Source organism: Mustela lutreola, chromosome 8 (genome assembly GCF_030435805.1).
Source record: "Mustela lutreola isolate mMusLut2 chromosome 8, mMusLut2.pri, whole genome shotgun sequence".
In the NCBI taxonomy this organism is placed as follows: domain Eukaryota; kingdom Metazoa; phylum Chordata; class Mammalia; order Carnivora; family Mustelidae; genus Mustela; species Mustela lutreola.
Window position 1 is genome coordinate 100566804 of NC_081297.1, and position 16385 is coordinate 100583188.

The following is a 16385-nucleotide window of genomic DNA, read 5'->3' on the forward strand; positions in this document are numbered from 1 at the left end:
CCTCTGCCTTGGGCTCAGGTCCTGGGATCGAGCCCCACATCGAGCCCCACATCAGGCTCTGCTCAGCAGGGAACCTGCTTCGCCCTCTCTCTCTGCCTGCTTTTCTGCCTACTTGTAATCTCTCGCACTGTCAAATAAATAAATAAAATATTTTTAAAAAAGAAAGAAAATTCTTATTTCACCCTATGAAAATCTTTTTATTTTTTTGAAAATTTTTTTTTTAGATTCAACATATTCCTTATTCTTCAGAACTAAATCCTCTATAAATAAAATTTAAGTGAGCCAGCTGCTGAAAAGCTCTTTCTGACTCTCTACCAGTTGATGAAATGAAGAAGAAATGGTAATAATCTATCTCCAAATAGTTTTCTCTGATGCGTTCAGCTTCAAAGATTTCCATCTCTTATTCTATACTCTGAACACTTCACTTCTTCTTTTTACAGAGGCCACGTTCCTAGAAAGATGTAGCTTTTATTTCGAAGAAAACATTTCTAGTTCATGTTCCCCTTCTTTCATTCTCTAAGTATAGATGGCCGTGTCATCAGAATGTTACCTGCTTCCATTTTAAGACTGCTGTGTCCATATTCCCCCCTTTCAGACAATCTTTAAACTAAAGTAAGAATTATTTTTGCAGCATAAATTCTGTCTTGTCAGTTATTAAGTCTCCTCTCCTTTTTGAGATCTTTGGAGTAATATTCCTAAATGAGTGTATCTTCTTTTCGATTAGAAATAATCATCTTCTGGATAGGAACATGGGTTCAGCAAGGTTTTGTTTTTTCATTCTCTTGTTTTTATTTAGCTGAGAGTTCAGGAATAGTGTCACTGATCTTGTTTCATATTTGAAGGTTTTAAAAGATATGGAAATAATGACATTCCATCAACAGCACCAAAAGCATTATTTTGAACCTTAAAAATAGCACTAAACAGTGACAGAAACAGATCACGTTCAATAATTCCAGTCCCTCTCTCCAGTCCTTACTCACAAAATATTCTTTCAGTTCCTCTCCTCTCACAATAGTAATTGATGGCCCTTTGCAACATTTTAAAATCTGTGCACTCTCTGTTGAGGGTAAAGGGGCCCAGCCTTCTCCCTGAGGGGAGGGGAAATTCTTTGCATTCCTTCCCAATGATTCAGACACACACACACACACACACACACACACACACACACACTCACGTCTTGGTTTCTTAGTGGCTTTTTCGTGGGATACCCTGTTACAGGCTGAGATCCACAGTTATGAACTCTGCCTCTTACTCGCCATGTGCATTGAGCCTCAGTTTCCTAGCCTGTTAAATGGGGATAGTGATACTTACTGCACAGTGTTTTTAGGGTTAATGAGATAACACAAGGAGCATCCAATGGAGATCCTCATTAGGGTGGGATAAGGAAGAAGAGCCTGTCATCTTTTTTGACTTTCTGTGTTCCATTGTCCATGCACAAAGCCAAATGTCATAGTTTGCAACATGCTGCTTTGTAACTATTATAACGGAAGAAATACTGAGTTAACTTGGTGTACCTGCGTCCAACAGTATATGCATTGGTGCGCACTGACAAGAGCAGAAGAAAGTATTCAGTGAATGAGTTTTGTATGTTAAACACTGTCCAGATGGAAGCGCTTCTTTTTCTCACCATAATTCTCTGAGTAGGATTGCCCTAATTTTGAGGAACACAAGGCTCAAAGCAGGTAAATCACAAAGCCAACAAGTGCAGAGTTAAAAGTTGACGTTCTCTTCATGCACAGAGATTCATGCCTGGTGATAGGCAGAATTCCAAGATGGCCCCCAAGAGTCTCCCTCCTCTGAAGTTCTACATTCTGTATAAGCCCATCCTCAGGTGTGGATGGAACATGAGACTTAAGGATGGGGTAGTCATTCTGATTATCACATTCTGGGGTTGGAGACTCCTGACAGAAGTCAGGACTCTGAGGAAGCAAGCTACTGTTGTTGGGAGTGGACTACCCCGTGAAACACTGAGGCCAGTCTCCAGCTGCTCAAGAGTGAGCTGCATACAACATCTGTGAAGAAACAGAGACCTCAGTCTTACAACCTCAAGTAACTGAATTCTGCCAACAAACTGAATGAGCTTGGAGGAAGATCTTGAGCTCTAGGTAAGAACCACAGCAGGGCCCATATCTTGACCTCAGTCTTGTGACAGGAAACAGAGAATCCAGATTTGTCACATCAGGACTTCTGACCTACCAAAACTGTGAGACAACAAATGCATGTTGGTTTAAGCTGACGTTTATGGGAATTTGTTATATAGCATAAAAAACTTATACATACTCTTTCTACTAGACTTTGCTGGGCCCAGAATCAGGAGATAGGAGCACAAGATTCTCTGTGCTGTTCTATGAGCTATTAGCCCAGAGAGATGGGTCAATTCATTTTTTAAAGAGGAGCCAATAAAACACAATTTGAAGAGATACATCTACCCCTATGTTTACTGCAATATTATTTACAATAGCCAATCTATGGAGGCAACCCAAGTGTCCATCTATAGATGAATGGATTAAAAAATGTGTGTATATATATGTGTGTGTATATACACATATATATGCCACATATATAAATGAGAGATATATATATGAAATATTATTCCACCATAAAAAAGAATGAAATCTTGCCGTTTGCAATATCACAGATGGAACTAGGGACTACAATGCTAAGTGAAATTAAGTCAGTCAGAGAAAGACAAATACCATATGATCTCACTCATATGTTGAATTCAAGAAACAAAACAAACCAGCAAAACAAAAAAGAGAGAGAGAGAGAAACAAAACAAAAAACAGACTCAACTATAGAGAATAAACTGATGGTTACTAGAGGGGAGGTGGGTAAGGGGATGGGAGAAATAGGGGATGGAGATTATGATGATGAAAAAAGTAAAAATAAAATACGGAAGAGCCAATGATACCTGTTTTTTCTCCTTGACAGAGTGATTGTGAGGCTTATCTGAAATGGTGTACATGAATGTCCTTTGTTGGATATAAAGTGCTATCCAAAGTGATTTTTGAAAGGTGGTATTCAAAGGTGATTTGTAACCCCCAGTCTAGTGAAGGGGGGACAACCAATCTGAAGGGAGGGTGGCCGTAATCGATATGGTCATAAGCATATATGTTGGGAAGTCTTCCTCATGGGATAGATAGAAAAGTTAGGGGAGCTCAGAACTGTGTCAGGCAGAAAGAGGTCAGGTTCATAAAGAAGGTTCTTCCGTTCAACAACAATCCTGTCCTGTAGGTCTCATAATTTTGCTTTCATATGGTTTTCTTTAAAGTCAACAACTCTCATGTCAACAAGTTCCTTCTAAGATTTATGAAAAAGATTCCACTTTTAGAGAATGAGCATTCCCTACCCTCTCCCGCCTTCTGCGAAACAATGGTGCCGTTAGCTCTTCCTCGAAGTCTGCTGGAGCAAAACGAAATGAAAAGGTTATTTAATGCTCAAATATATGCTATTGGATGAGAAATGAGAGGCTGTTTCTTTTACAGTGTCATTCACATTTATTCAATTTGACTATGTAGATGCAAATTTTGACCTCCAAGTTCTATCTTTTTCCTGTAGATATTTTGCTTTTCGTTTTGTTTTGTTTTGTTTCCCTGCGGGTATTTTTGTCTTATTTCCTAGGCTCAAGGTTCTCAAAGTGTCTCAGTTGCTTTAGTGGCCTAATTGTGCAGTGGCATATTTAAAAGTCATTATTTTCATCATCTATTAAATGCAGCCCAGAACAGTTTAAAAAGTTGGGTGAGGCATTTTTGCAAAAGCATTTATGGTGTGGGCTGCCAAGGAATGTGCAGCTGCAGGGGCTTCTTTGTCTAATCTCAGACTTTTACTTGAAAACGTATTAAGGGTGGATACCTGTGAAGAGGAACCAATTTGATCTCCCAAGAACTGCAAGCATTGCAGAGAGAGACACAGGCTTTGTTTGAACATGCTGAATCTATTGATCCTGGGGAAATGTTAGCACTTACAAAGTAGCCTTTTTATATTGAAATGAGTTGCCTTAGTTTGGACTGCACCTGCTATCTTGCTAGTTTTTAACATCTTTGAATAATGTATCCTCAACAGTGGTGTATTGTAAATATTTAAGGAACTCATGGGGAAGGGGAAGGCACCTGATTTTGTTACCTTTGCCAATTTCCTTGGTGTAAATACTCCCACCATATCTAATTCCTGGCAACCGCAGTGACATCCCCAAATGTGCCATGTCACACCCCCCTGTGTTATTTTTACCATATTTACAATAAGCAAATAATCTCAAAAGCAGAGATAACAAGATGGAGGGAAATAATTAGAAAATGGCAACTTTTGAGTCTTTGTTACCTTTTAAAAATATCAAATTTATTTAATTGTTGGTTTATAGCATTTGAATTTTAATCATGGCCATGGTTCACAAGTAGCTCTAACACACCACAGAGACAAAGTCAAGAGGATTGACTGTGTAACTAGATGATAACACTGGGGTCATTCTGCTTCAGTTTTGATGGAAATACCAAAGTCCAAGAATAAGCTGATCAGTTCCAAGTGCACTATATTAAAATATGAGTTACTAGGCCACCCATATGGGATGTGCCAAGAGTGGGGGGGATGAACCCAAGTTGGCCAGCATCACCTCCTTCTAGTTGGGCTGGAAGAGATGGGGAGAGAATTTCTTTGAAAAAAGATTGTTGGATGTACTTCAGCACACACAACAACAGGGCTTCAAGGGGATGTCTCAGGGGACTCACAGGCACAACCTTCCCCTCCCCCACCCCCTACCCTCTGGCCAGAGTTTGAAAACATAAGGACTGGGATCTGACCCCCACAAAGAAGGAAGCGTAAAGGCTGTGGCCACACCACTGTGTCTGATCACAGAGTTAGGAGGACTGGGATAGGACAAACTTCACTTCCAGTGGTGGTAGGGAAAGGTTGTGTTTTTGGAGCTCAGATGTGGACCCTGTAAAAAGGAGTCAGCCTGGGGTTGCCTTAGAGGAGATCTTACTCAAAAAGCAGGTGGTGACCTGGAGAGGTGATGTGACCCAAACAGCGGCCCTCCAAGGAGGCAATGGTAATCAGACAATGGCCTATGTCAAGGTGGTAGCAGTCAGAGGTCCCTGGTGAAGGATAACTGAGGAGCCAGCAACAGCCTTGACTGAGAAAAAGAATTCACTTGGAGCATCTGCCTTCCTAGGCCATCAATGTTTTGTCGAAGCTCTTGCTGTCATCTTCTCTATCCCTTGATCCAACTTTACAGGGGTCAGGACCAGCAAGTAGAGGGAAGAAGGCAAGTGAGGAAAAGGGGGTAAAAACAGCAGTGCCCATGCTCAACTAAAGTCTACACAGAAAGCTTTAAATTGGATTAAAATGATTTTTAGAGCATGCTGGGCTAATAGTCATAGGGTTAGAGACTGGGTCATTTTAAATGCCAAAATGTAGGACTGTTCACTTATTATCCAAGAGCAGTAGAAAAGCTAGACAGTATTTCTTCTTGGGAAGGGATGAGGAGGGAAGGGTTCCAGAAATCAAATTTGAAGAGTAGTGGAAAAACAAAGCTAGAAGTTCGGTTTCTTCTGATAACCCATTGATGTGTCATCAGTCAGTCCACTAATTACAAAGGTATTTTTGGAAGATTTTCTGAATACATACACATCTCCAATGTTTGAACCAGTTGCTACTTAGAAGAATGAAGTCACATTTGTTGGCATTGGGATTCTCTGAGGACAAACAATAATAAAAAAATCTTAGAGTAACTTTGGGAATTAAATATTAAAGTACTCCACAAAGAGTTGAGGGCTAAACTTATCATTCTCACTAACTGGTAAAGCTTACTCCCAAAAAGAGGAAAAGGCAAGCTGATTTATAAAAGTTAGAGTGGATATGATTTTTACCATAGTCTCTCTAAATGCTAACACAGTAAGGAGTCAAAAAGAGAACGTTAAAATACCTAATTATCTTCAGTTACAGAATACTAGACAACCGATTCCTTCTGGATTGCCTAAGTCATTTTTTTGTTCAGAACTGTACAGAATACACAGCCATAGAATTCTTGCTAAAAGGAATTTCAACTTTTACTTACTCGATTTCATGAATGTAAATGTAATTATAATGTGGAGGAGTTATTTTGAGGGATGGGTTGGGAACAAGTGTAAAAGCTCCCAGATTCTGTGAAACAGCCTCGTGTCTGTTCCACTCACTAGCAGAAATTATATTTGCAAGAATGGTTAAGCCAAGAAAATTCTGTCAGGTTACTGGACACAGAGGCCACACACTCTCTTCCCAGGAGAGTTGTGTTGCCAAGGTAAAGCCCTCACTCAGACCATGTTGTCTAAAGAAGGACACGGGTTGGTAGAAACAATCGTCCAGTAACAGAAGCAAGAAGGGGAAGGTGAAAAAGTGATATAACAACACTGTGATGTCCCTTTCAATTAGCAAATATTGCTCTCTTTGATAGATATTTAAACTGAAATGCCCACAGGGACTAGAAACATTGAGGAAGAAAAAGAAGAAAAAGAAAAGCAGGCAGTTGTGAAAATAGACTACAGCACAAATGTTCTTGTAAATAGCTACTAATGGCCTGCTTCAGTGGAGGGGGGTACAAATGAGGGATGGGGAGGAGTGTGTCAAATGGGAGAGTAGCCCAAGTTGGCGCCTGATGACTGTGTCACATGAGAAAGTAGATCCAGCAGCCAAACATCCAACCTTTGTAATGTTCTGATATTTTAAATGTTACCAACTAATTTTATTATTATTACTTTTATTTTTATTATTATTATGATTATTTTAGAGAGAGGGAAAGCGGGGGGGGGGGAGGGAGAGAGGGAGAGAATATTAAGTAGACTCCTTGCCCAGCGCAAAGCCCGATACAAGGCCCAATCTCGATCTCACAACCCTGAGATCCTGCCCTGGGTGGAAATCAAGAGGCAGACACTTAACCAACTGATCCACCCGGGTACCCTTTTACCACCTAATTCTAAAAATGGCAAACATTGAAAAAAAAAAAAGTTGAAAACACTATGTTGACCACATAAAACGTGGGTGCTCTATGATCCATAGTATGTAGTATGATGTAGATGATAGTAATAATGAAGATAGTAATAATTCAGTCTTGTTCAGATTCTTTTAGAGGTCTTTTCTAGTGCTAGAACTAAATGATTCACATGCATTAACTGTTTTTATTCAAACATATATAACACCACATTAATAACAAAAAGGGTCAAATGTAAATTTCATGACATTCTGTTTTTGTGTTTTAAGAGCAAGAATAGTTGACATGAAATAATTCTAAATAACTGTTCTCTGTTCCTATTACATCTTTAACCATTGGGGAAGGCACCCAGAATGGAGACTATGTCACATGGGGCAGGACCTTGTCTACCCTGATCAGGTGAATATGGAGAACTCATGAACATTTACGGGAATACATGGGAGATCAGAACTATTTACCAACTGCCAGACCCCTGTGCTTTTCATCACCTACTGCCAAACAATGTATTAGTTGTGGGAAGTATGCAGGGATATGAAAAAGATACAGTTTGTAATGTCCGGGAATCCCTCAATGTGCTATTGCCATCTTGTCTGAAGCAAAACTCCAAGGAACGAAGGTCCCCCTTTTAGAAAAGACCCATGAAGCCTGCTCCACTGAAATGTCAAAAAAAATCTTCCCAGGGACGCCTGGGTGGCTCAGTTGGTTAAGCAGCTGCCTTTGGCTCGGGTCATGATCCCAGGGTCCTGGGATCGAGTCCCACATCGGGCTCCTTGCTCGGCAGGGAGCCTGCTTCTCCCTCTGCCTCTGCCTGCCTCTCTGTCTGCCTGTGCTCGCTCGCTCTCTCTCCCTCTGTCTCTGACAAATAAATAAAATCTTAAAAAAAAAAAAAAATCTTCCCATTAGATCATGCTCTCCCTAAATTTTACCTACTTAAAACTCTCTTTCGAAACAACAACAAAAAGTAAAGTCTCTCTGCAAAGGAAAACTTAGCAATTGCTGAACACTATAATCTGGTCTCATTTTTCTGGATGCTCTGCCATAGTCCTTAAAACATCACAAGAAGTTACTGGAGGCAAGAAGGTTGATGAGATAAGAAAGAGAAAGGGAAGGAGAGAAGGCTAATGCATGCATTTTATTATTTTCTGGGACTTCAGTCTTAGATTTCCTATTTTATTAACTGAAGTCATTAAGGGCCAAGAAATTAATAGAGCCACTATACCATCTCTACACATGTACACATACATACACACACACACACACACACACACACACGCTTCACAAAGATTGTGTTTTGTTTGTGGACAGATTGTGTTTACTGTGGGAGTGGCATTCCATTTCTAGTCATACCAACAATGGGGAAACACTGGAGCCTCTGGAATGCATGGTGCTGGAAAAATCAGTCCTGTGAGTGTGAGGACAAATCATTCCTCCTTGTTTTGCCATCCTCAGCCGTGCCCAAAGACCATGTGCCTGGGGCTCAAGCAGGGTTACCCGTAGGATAGAGACAACATGACTGAGCAAAGCTAGCCCATGGCTACCCCAAGGCTAACAGGGCTGTCAGTCTCACCGGCACGGATAGGATCTTGTTCCCGTGCCTGTGTGGTCGCTCCTCAGTGTCCGGGCCCACCGAGGGCTGGCCTGGAAGTGGCACTTCAGCTCCATCTCAGGGGAAGTGGAGGCTGAGGTTGTGTGTGCAGTAGGCCCAGAGGTTGTGCAACCCTCAAAGGTGGGCCTGCAGCTTCCCACCGGGCAGCTTTGCCTGGAGCAACGGAGCCAAAGACACAGGTGTCCCGGGGAGCTGGGACAGCTCCAGAAAATAATTTCTGAGAGCCTAGGTGCCGAGACACAGGGTTTGGCATTCCCGAGGCTCTCGGTACAGCTGCTTCTCCAGTCCGACCTCGTTCTCAAGCCAGTGCTCCCAAAATAGCATCTCCTCAGCAAACTGGCGCTGCCGGCGGCCAGGAAGAAGTTGAGCGGAGACAGTGGAGCTTCAGCATACCACTTTCGGGTCACATCCTCCTGGTTCTTGGTGTCTTCCCGAGAAATATGTAGCAGCCCCACGAGCGGCTTCTCCCTGAGCAGAGACATGAAGGCCAAGTTGTCCGCCCCATGTCGGGCTGACAGATGATCATCAGCATTGTACTTCTCTTTTCAAAGGTGGGTGATGATCTTGTGTGGTACCGAATGATCTCTTCATGGTTGGTCCGAGGGACAGGCAGAAATCCTGAAGGGCTCTGTCAGGGGTTGGTGATCTTGTGCACCTTGAGTGGGCCACCAGTAAATCTGGCATGGGTTGGATGGCTAGGCTGTCCAGGTCCAGTGACGGTAGCTCCCCACCACCCTGACCAGCAGCACCGTTCCATGGACGCCGCCGTCCCTTCCAGACAAAAACAGTTTCTTTAAAAAGCTTTTTTTCTTTCCCCTTAGCAAACAGTATAAGCACTCTTTAGTTGAATGTGTTTTTAAGAGTACCTGAGATAGCATATAGGCAAACCCCCTTTTTAAAAGGTTTTGTGGATTTTTCAAATAGTTTCATCATAATAGAATTGGATTGTAATGGCTATAAGGAAATCATCACTAGAAATTATTTTTTTAGTTTGGAGGCCTTCATGATGACATAAACTTGATGTTCAGTTCCTAAAGTGACCTAGCTAGGAAGCGTATTGATCTCAATAGGAAATGTAGAGACAGTCCAAACATTCTTTCCCTCCCTGTCATTTCTCTGGGATGCAGTATTGTCTTTGATTTACTATTTTGGCTGAGGGGAAGGGACAGTTTCAGAGATTTCTACTTGGCTATTCCTGGCCTCTTGGATAACTCTGACCTCCTCAGGCTCAGAACCAATGGAGGGGGTCAACGAGCTACAAAGTATATCTATTTCAGTCACACATTTGGGAGCCAGGGAAATGACCACTGGGTTTGTCCACAGTCCCAGTGGACTCACTAGGAGCCAGACCCAGGCCGGAATTCCATTTATTATTTAGCTCCCGTGTGATCCCATGAGTTTAGGGAGCCAAGGAAATGCTTTGAGTGTCTGGGTGGCATTGTCCCTTTCCCCTAGTAAATGGCCATAAGTTTCTTTAGGGAAGGATGGCCGAATCATTACTGTGTTCACTTGCTGTGGTATTTCAGGGTCCTTCTTCCTGGGAACCTAGCTCTTCTTTAGGTTACAGGTCCAAAAATTGGCTCAGGTTCAGAAATATTGGGATGAGTGACGTCAGCCTCCTGGTTATCTATCCTTAATCTCTTTTGATTTAATGGATTAAGTAATATCCTCCCTCAATGCCCAGCTATTTTGCCCTTAGGGACACTGTTCTATTAACAATGTCCGTATTACTCTGAGCATAGACCCCCTCTGTCTGCCTTTATGACTTTGCCTCTCTTTACCATAATTATGTCTCTCTTGGGCAGGGGATCTTATCACTCCCATTGCTACCAAGGATGACCTCTCCTACCACCAGCCATGGCTTACAGAGGACAGTTACCACTGACCTTAAAGATTCTGGTGCCTCCCTACCAGCATATCCCTGTTGCTTGGCAAATGGTGCCCCTCCCATGTTTCAGCAGAACGACCTCTGGTGGTTTCCTGGCCCTGTGTAGGTTATCTGCTGCCACATGCCCATTTCACTCAGCTTTTAAAACCTCTCACTGTCTATCATGACAACTCTGGCACGGTTACCTCACTGAGTGTGCTCAATTCTTAAGAGGCATCTTAGTTGTGTGTTTGTGCTATCTGCCAGGGTCCTTGCCCGAGTAGTTAAATCCTATTTCTGGATAGACTAACCATTACACTGCCTTGCATTCCACTAGCCTTCATCAAGCATTCACCTAATCCAGACCAGAGCATCTTCATAAGCTCCTGCCTATTCAACAGCTCTTTGAGGGTGCAGACCCCTTCTCCCCTTATCAGGCCCAGTATGTCTTTGTTTGGGTTATACCGTAACTGAATCTAAGCTATTGACATCATAGCAAGTAAGAGAAAATGCTAGCCCTTAACATGAAGAGAGGGCCCCAGGTGTAAGCTCAACAGGTTCAGGGGAATCTGGGAATTCATGATTCTCCTGTACATAAATCCAGATGTCCTGTCCATGTGCCAGGGTCAGTCACCCCCTGCCACCACAAAACCCTCCTTCTAGAGCCCTGAAATTGGCATAACAGATCTGTCTTGTTTGGGAGCTTAACCTTTTGAGCTCTGCTACTGTTATGATTAACTCCTGGTTTGTCCTTCAGTTTTCTCTGCCCTCCCTCTGGGAGACGAAAGGCTCTTTACGCTACCAAGGAGCCTGTCTCTGGCTTTCACTCTGAGGTTTTAAATGTCAGTCACTCTTAGCGCTTTGTCATAATTGTTTTATCCAGAGCGTCAGTTGAGCGTGGGTATAGCCGACCAATCCCATCATCCTCATCGTTACTCTTTCCCATTTCCTAAAGTCCTATTACACCACACCCATCAGTGATTTCCATTCCACTGGGCACTGTTTTACCATCCCAGTTCACCACTGGCAAACGTGGTGAACACAATTGCACTACGCCCTTGTACCAGAGGTTACCAGGTACTATGTGGTACGGTGTTCTTTTACCAGAGGGCACTGTCTACCCCAGGGAAGGAATTCAGATGGTCAGCCAAGAACTGTTCAACTCCATGGCAGCATCCACTTTCTCAGCCATTCGTCGTACTGACTGGCACTGGTTGGGTTCTCCAGGAGGCAGACCCTGAGATGGAGTTGAAGTTCAAGAGTTTAATTATGGAGTCTCTTGGGATCACTTCCTGCAGAAGAGGAGAGATGATGGCAGGATTGGGCCGAATGAGAAGTCAACCTGGAATGCAGCCTCCATGGAGCCTGCAACAGACGGTGTGGGGACCTCCAAAGCCAGGGTGGCCCTTCCTGCTGTCCAGAATTGGGCTTTATATCCCAACACTGACAAGTCACTGGATGCCGGCATTCAAGGAAAGGGTCATGGCCCTTGGTAAGGCAGCTCTCTTCAGCAGATGCAATCCCGAGAGAGGGGTTAACCGCTGAGGGCTCTCTGCTGGCAACACTCCCAGCAGCTGGGAGAGGAAGTCTTTCATCCCTGGAAGGGGTTCTGGGTGGCGCATCGCAGTGTCCACCACACCCCGTATTCCAGGCTATGTGAAGCAGATATTCTTGGCTCTGGGAATCTCTCTTTGCAAAGGTGAATGTTAATATTAAACATTTTCACATGTGAGCTACATAATACTCTAGTTCTGATTTTACTTCCCAGGTAATTGCCATTAGCTTTTCAGCTTCCTCCCCCAGAACCCTGTATCATGCGTGGTGTTGTCAACTCACAATAGCGTTCTCTAAACCCACAAGTCAGGAATAGGACAGTGTCTTGGGGGACACTGGGCCCTGAGGCCCTGTATTGCCTTTCTCCCTTTTCCATCTGGCTGACCCTTTGAGGCCTGACTGATGTCACTACTGCTGTGACATTTTCCTCTAGTCCTCTGGGTCAGGACTGTCTGCAGTCTCCTTTCCTGTAAGTATCTGGTAGCATAATACTTACGGTGCCATATTCATAATGCTAAGAGCTCAACTTGGGAGACAGACTCCCCTCAATGTAAATCCCCACTCTCACGTTTTGCAGCTATATAACCTTGAGTATGTGATGCACCCTCTCCCTGTCTCAGTTTCCTCATCTGTAAAAGAGGGATCACCTCACAGGGTTATTGTGGAGATGAAATGAATTAATGTGTACCAAGCACTTAGAATTGTGCAAGCACAATTTATGCTCTATGTCTTGGCTATTATTTCCCTGTATTCTATATTGTATCTCATTTATTGGCTCATAAGGGACAAGGACCATTAAATAGCCAAGTGTTGGTTAGCACAGTGCCTGGCACAAAAGACAGAAATAAGTACTCATTGACTAAAGTTGACTATCTAAGGCCTAGAAATCTGTTACCTAGCACAAGGATAATAATAAATTGCCCTCACTAAAAGCTGACAACTATATATTTCTTATAGAAGTATTTGTGTGTATGATGGCAGTGTTAAGCTCCAATGTTTTCTAAAGTGTCTCTGTGGAACACCAGTTCTGTGAAATAATCCACAAAAATGAGTTCAGTGGTCAACTAAGCTGGAGAAATAGTACAGACACTATTGGATTCACTTTAGAGTATTTAAGGCTCTGAGAAGTTCTACGGTGATATGACTATATGTTTTAATGGAGTCACAAATCCTTTGATAGTTCTCTCTTCAAGTATCAGAGTTTACCCTCCTCCAGTTCATACAGGCTAAACTTAGTGGCTGATTCTAATGACTAGAGGATGGCAAGTGTACCAGTGTGTGCTTTCCTAGTCTGAAGACTCGATCATAAAAGGAAATGCAGTCTCTACGCATAGGCAGTTGCTATGTGTCAAAGAAGGCCAAGTGGCAAAGAACTAAGGCCTCCCTCCAACAGCCTTCTTGGGAGTGGATCCTCCAGCCCCAGTCAGGCCTTCAGATGATTGTAGCCCTACATGGCACCTTGACTGCAGCCTATGAGAGACTTTGAGCCAGAACCACCCAGCAAAGCTGCTGAATTTTGGAAAAATGTATTTTATAGCAACAGATAACTAATGCAGAATGAAACATGTTTAACTTTATATAATCTGATGTCTGACCCAGGATAGTCATCCACATAATACTCATCTAACATGGCAGCCCAAACTCTTGTTAGAATGTTAAAAAAAAAAAAAATCACTGTACAATTACACATTATCAAGTTTCTCTAAAGCTCTGTTTTAAATATTTTAGAAACATTTTTTCCTTTTTAAATTGTTCTATAATTGATTCCTTTTTTTTTAATGTTTTTCATTTTAGTTCCAGTATAGTTAACATAGAGTTTTATATTAGCCTTAGGCATACAAGACAGTGATTTAACACTTGCATACATTATTCAGAGTTCATCCCCTATTTCCCCATCCACCCTCCACCTCCGCCCTAGCATCCATCAGTTTGTTCTCTGTAGTTAGTTAAGAGTCTGTTTCTTTGTTTGCCGCTCACTCTTTTTTTCCCCTTTGCTCATTTGTTTTTTCTTCAATTACACATATGATCTGCAATTAATTCTTAGAAGCAAACAAACCAACCCACTATCATATTATTATCTCTGGATTTTCTGAAGACTGGATTTAACATCCTTGCTTTGCTAAATGCCATTGTTAAGAAGAGCCTACTTCACTTTCACTAGCCATAGATTCATGTGTGGCTTTAAAAATACTTCGCAGTTTCATTATTGATGGGCACTTTAATGGGCCTTATTACCTAGATTCAAATCATGTATTCAATATTGCATCAAAAATAAAATAATTCAAGAAATTCTTGGAAGTGATTTTTTTCTCAAAAAAATTTCCAGTTTAATATTATTACTGTATCAGTTTTTAGATGCCCACTTAATAAAGTAGTAAGTAAATGATAAAAGCATTGATGCAGGCTTTATTTTAAAGGCATATTCAGATCTATGCCTCATAGTATTCAAAGCACACTGAGATTGATTAGTATTGTCCTTGGGTGGTTTATCGGAGGTTTTAGGTTATCCATAATAAACTTGCTTTTAAGTTCAATGCAGTTAGTATGGAATCTGCTTAATTATAGCTTTTTAGACATTTCAATTTCCTCTACTTAATTCGCATGAAGACAAGCCCTTTGAAGATCAAATATTTAGCCACCTCCCTACTTTAAGGATGTTTTGAGAGAGCAAAGATTTTTTTGTCAGTTAAGAGAAAGCAGACATTTTCTAGTATTGTGTTAAGGGAAGAGCTGGATGGAAAAACTGGATGGGGTGGGGGACGGGAGGGGGGTCAGGCATCTTTCTCTCCACCCAAACCGCACCTCCTCAGGATGTCTTCATCATTTTCTCTGAAGTGAATATCTAGACCACCAGACACACCAATTTTCAAATGTAAGAACCAAACACATTCCAAAGCCAACTGTGAAGAATCTTTTTTGTTTCATGGCTGTTTTACATTAACCTAATCTCTCATCTTCCCAAATACTTTGAATAAGTGAGAAGACCTGACAGTTAAAGAGTACAATTTCTTCATAGTCGGTTAACTTTCTCAAGTTACTTTTCCTCAGTTTCACAATGAAAAATCAATGCCAAATAATATGTATTTCTATCATTAGTGGCTTTGGACTTTAGAATTACAGATTCTAAGATAACTGTAATAATAGATAGCAATGAGTCCGTGTTCGACCCTTTCCACATGTCATCTGTCTTTATCCCCAAAACAGTCCTGTGAAACAAGAGGTATTTCAGCTCTGCCACCCAGAAAGGAGACTGAGGCCCAAAGAATTCACTTATATTGGAGCTTATAGTTGAAAATAGATTTGTCTTGGCATCAAAAGTGCAAATAACTGTAGGAACCACTGTAACCTTGTTATAATCATTTTTGGCCCTTTAAATTAAAATAATCTGTTTATAGGATGTCCTTTAATTGACAGAATTGTTATATATAACACTAGTATGAAGACAGAAAATACAGTTTGCATAAAAGATTATATCTAATTTCCCATTATACCTTTACACACATCAGGGATATCAGTTCCACAATCAACTATGATAATTAGAGTAACAACAAATGCCCCAGAGGGAGCATTTTCTAGTGATTATATCATAGATACATAATAATATCTTTATAAGCTAAGCAGGAAAACATTCTCAGAAGCATATTGTTCAGGTCAGTGATTTTACAAGAATTCCATAGGATGAATAGCCCCTCTGTCAGAATAAAAGTTGTGGAGCAAATTCCATTATAATTCTCTTTTCTCAGTCACTTGGAACTTTCTCAAAAAGTCTCTTTCCAAGTGAAACTGTCCCTGGTGGCTGCCTCCCAAATGTGATTTTTTTTTTTTAAGTTAAAGGAAAATTTGTTTCTCCATCCAAGAAGGAAATAGTTATTCAACCACTTTTTCAAAGGCTTTTAAGTATAAATACCTCAAAACTCAAACTTTTAAGTACTTAAAATTCTATATAAAATTAGGTAGCACTCAATTATTCTTTTTTGCTATATCCTATGAGAAATTAGATATAAAATTCATTTTGGAATTTTACAAAGTTCAATAAATTGTTTACTGTAGTCTGATCTGGACTAAAAACAGGACTGGTTTTCTAGAGCTACAGTTGGATGGAATTTGACTAAACATTTGAGCAGAGTCTGACTCGCAGTGGCTTATCTAGATAACCAGTCATGGCTTCAGGATAAAGCATTACAGGCTCCCTTATTCAAATTCCATTCAAGGCTGTGGCAAAGCTGGCTAAACTGTCCCTTTAGTATTTCTCTCTGTGCCGTTAGTGACTTGCCTCTACTGAGAGAGGTCTTCCTTGAGTTAAGCTCAGCAGCTACTTTGAACCTCAGTCACCAAGATCTCCTCGCAGCTTTAAGATTGACCAAGTAAACATCTCTACCCCACCTCCCTCACCTGAGAAT

General features: G+C 41.5%; 1 pseudogene; it reads right to left on the reverse strand.

Annotated features, from left to right (window-relative positions):
- Positions 1–8492: 8492 nt before the first annotated feature.
- LOC131839813 (metaxin-1-like) overlaps positions 8493–16385 on the reverse strand; it is a 30908-nt pseudogene continuing 23015 nt past the window's right edge.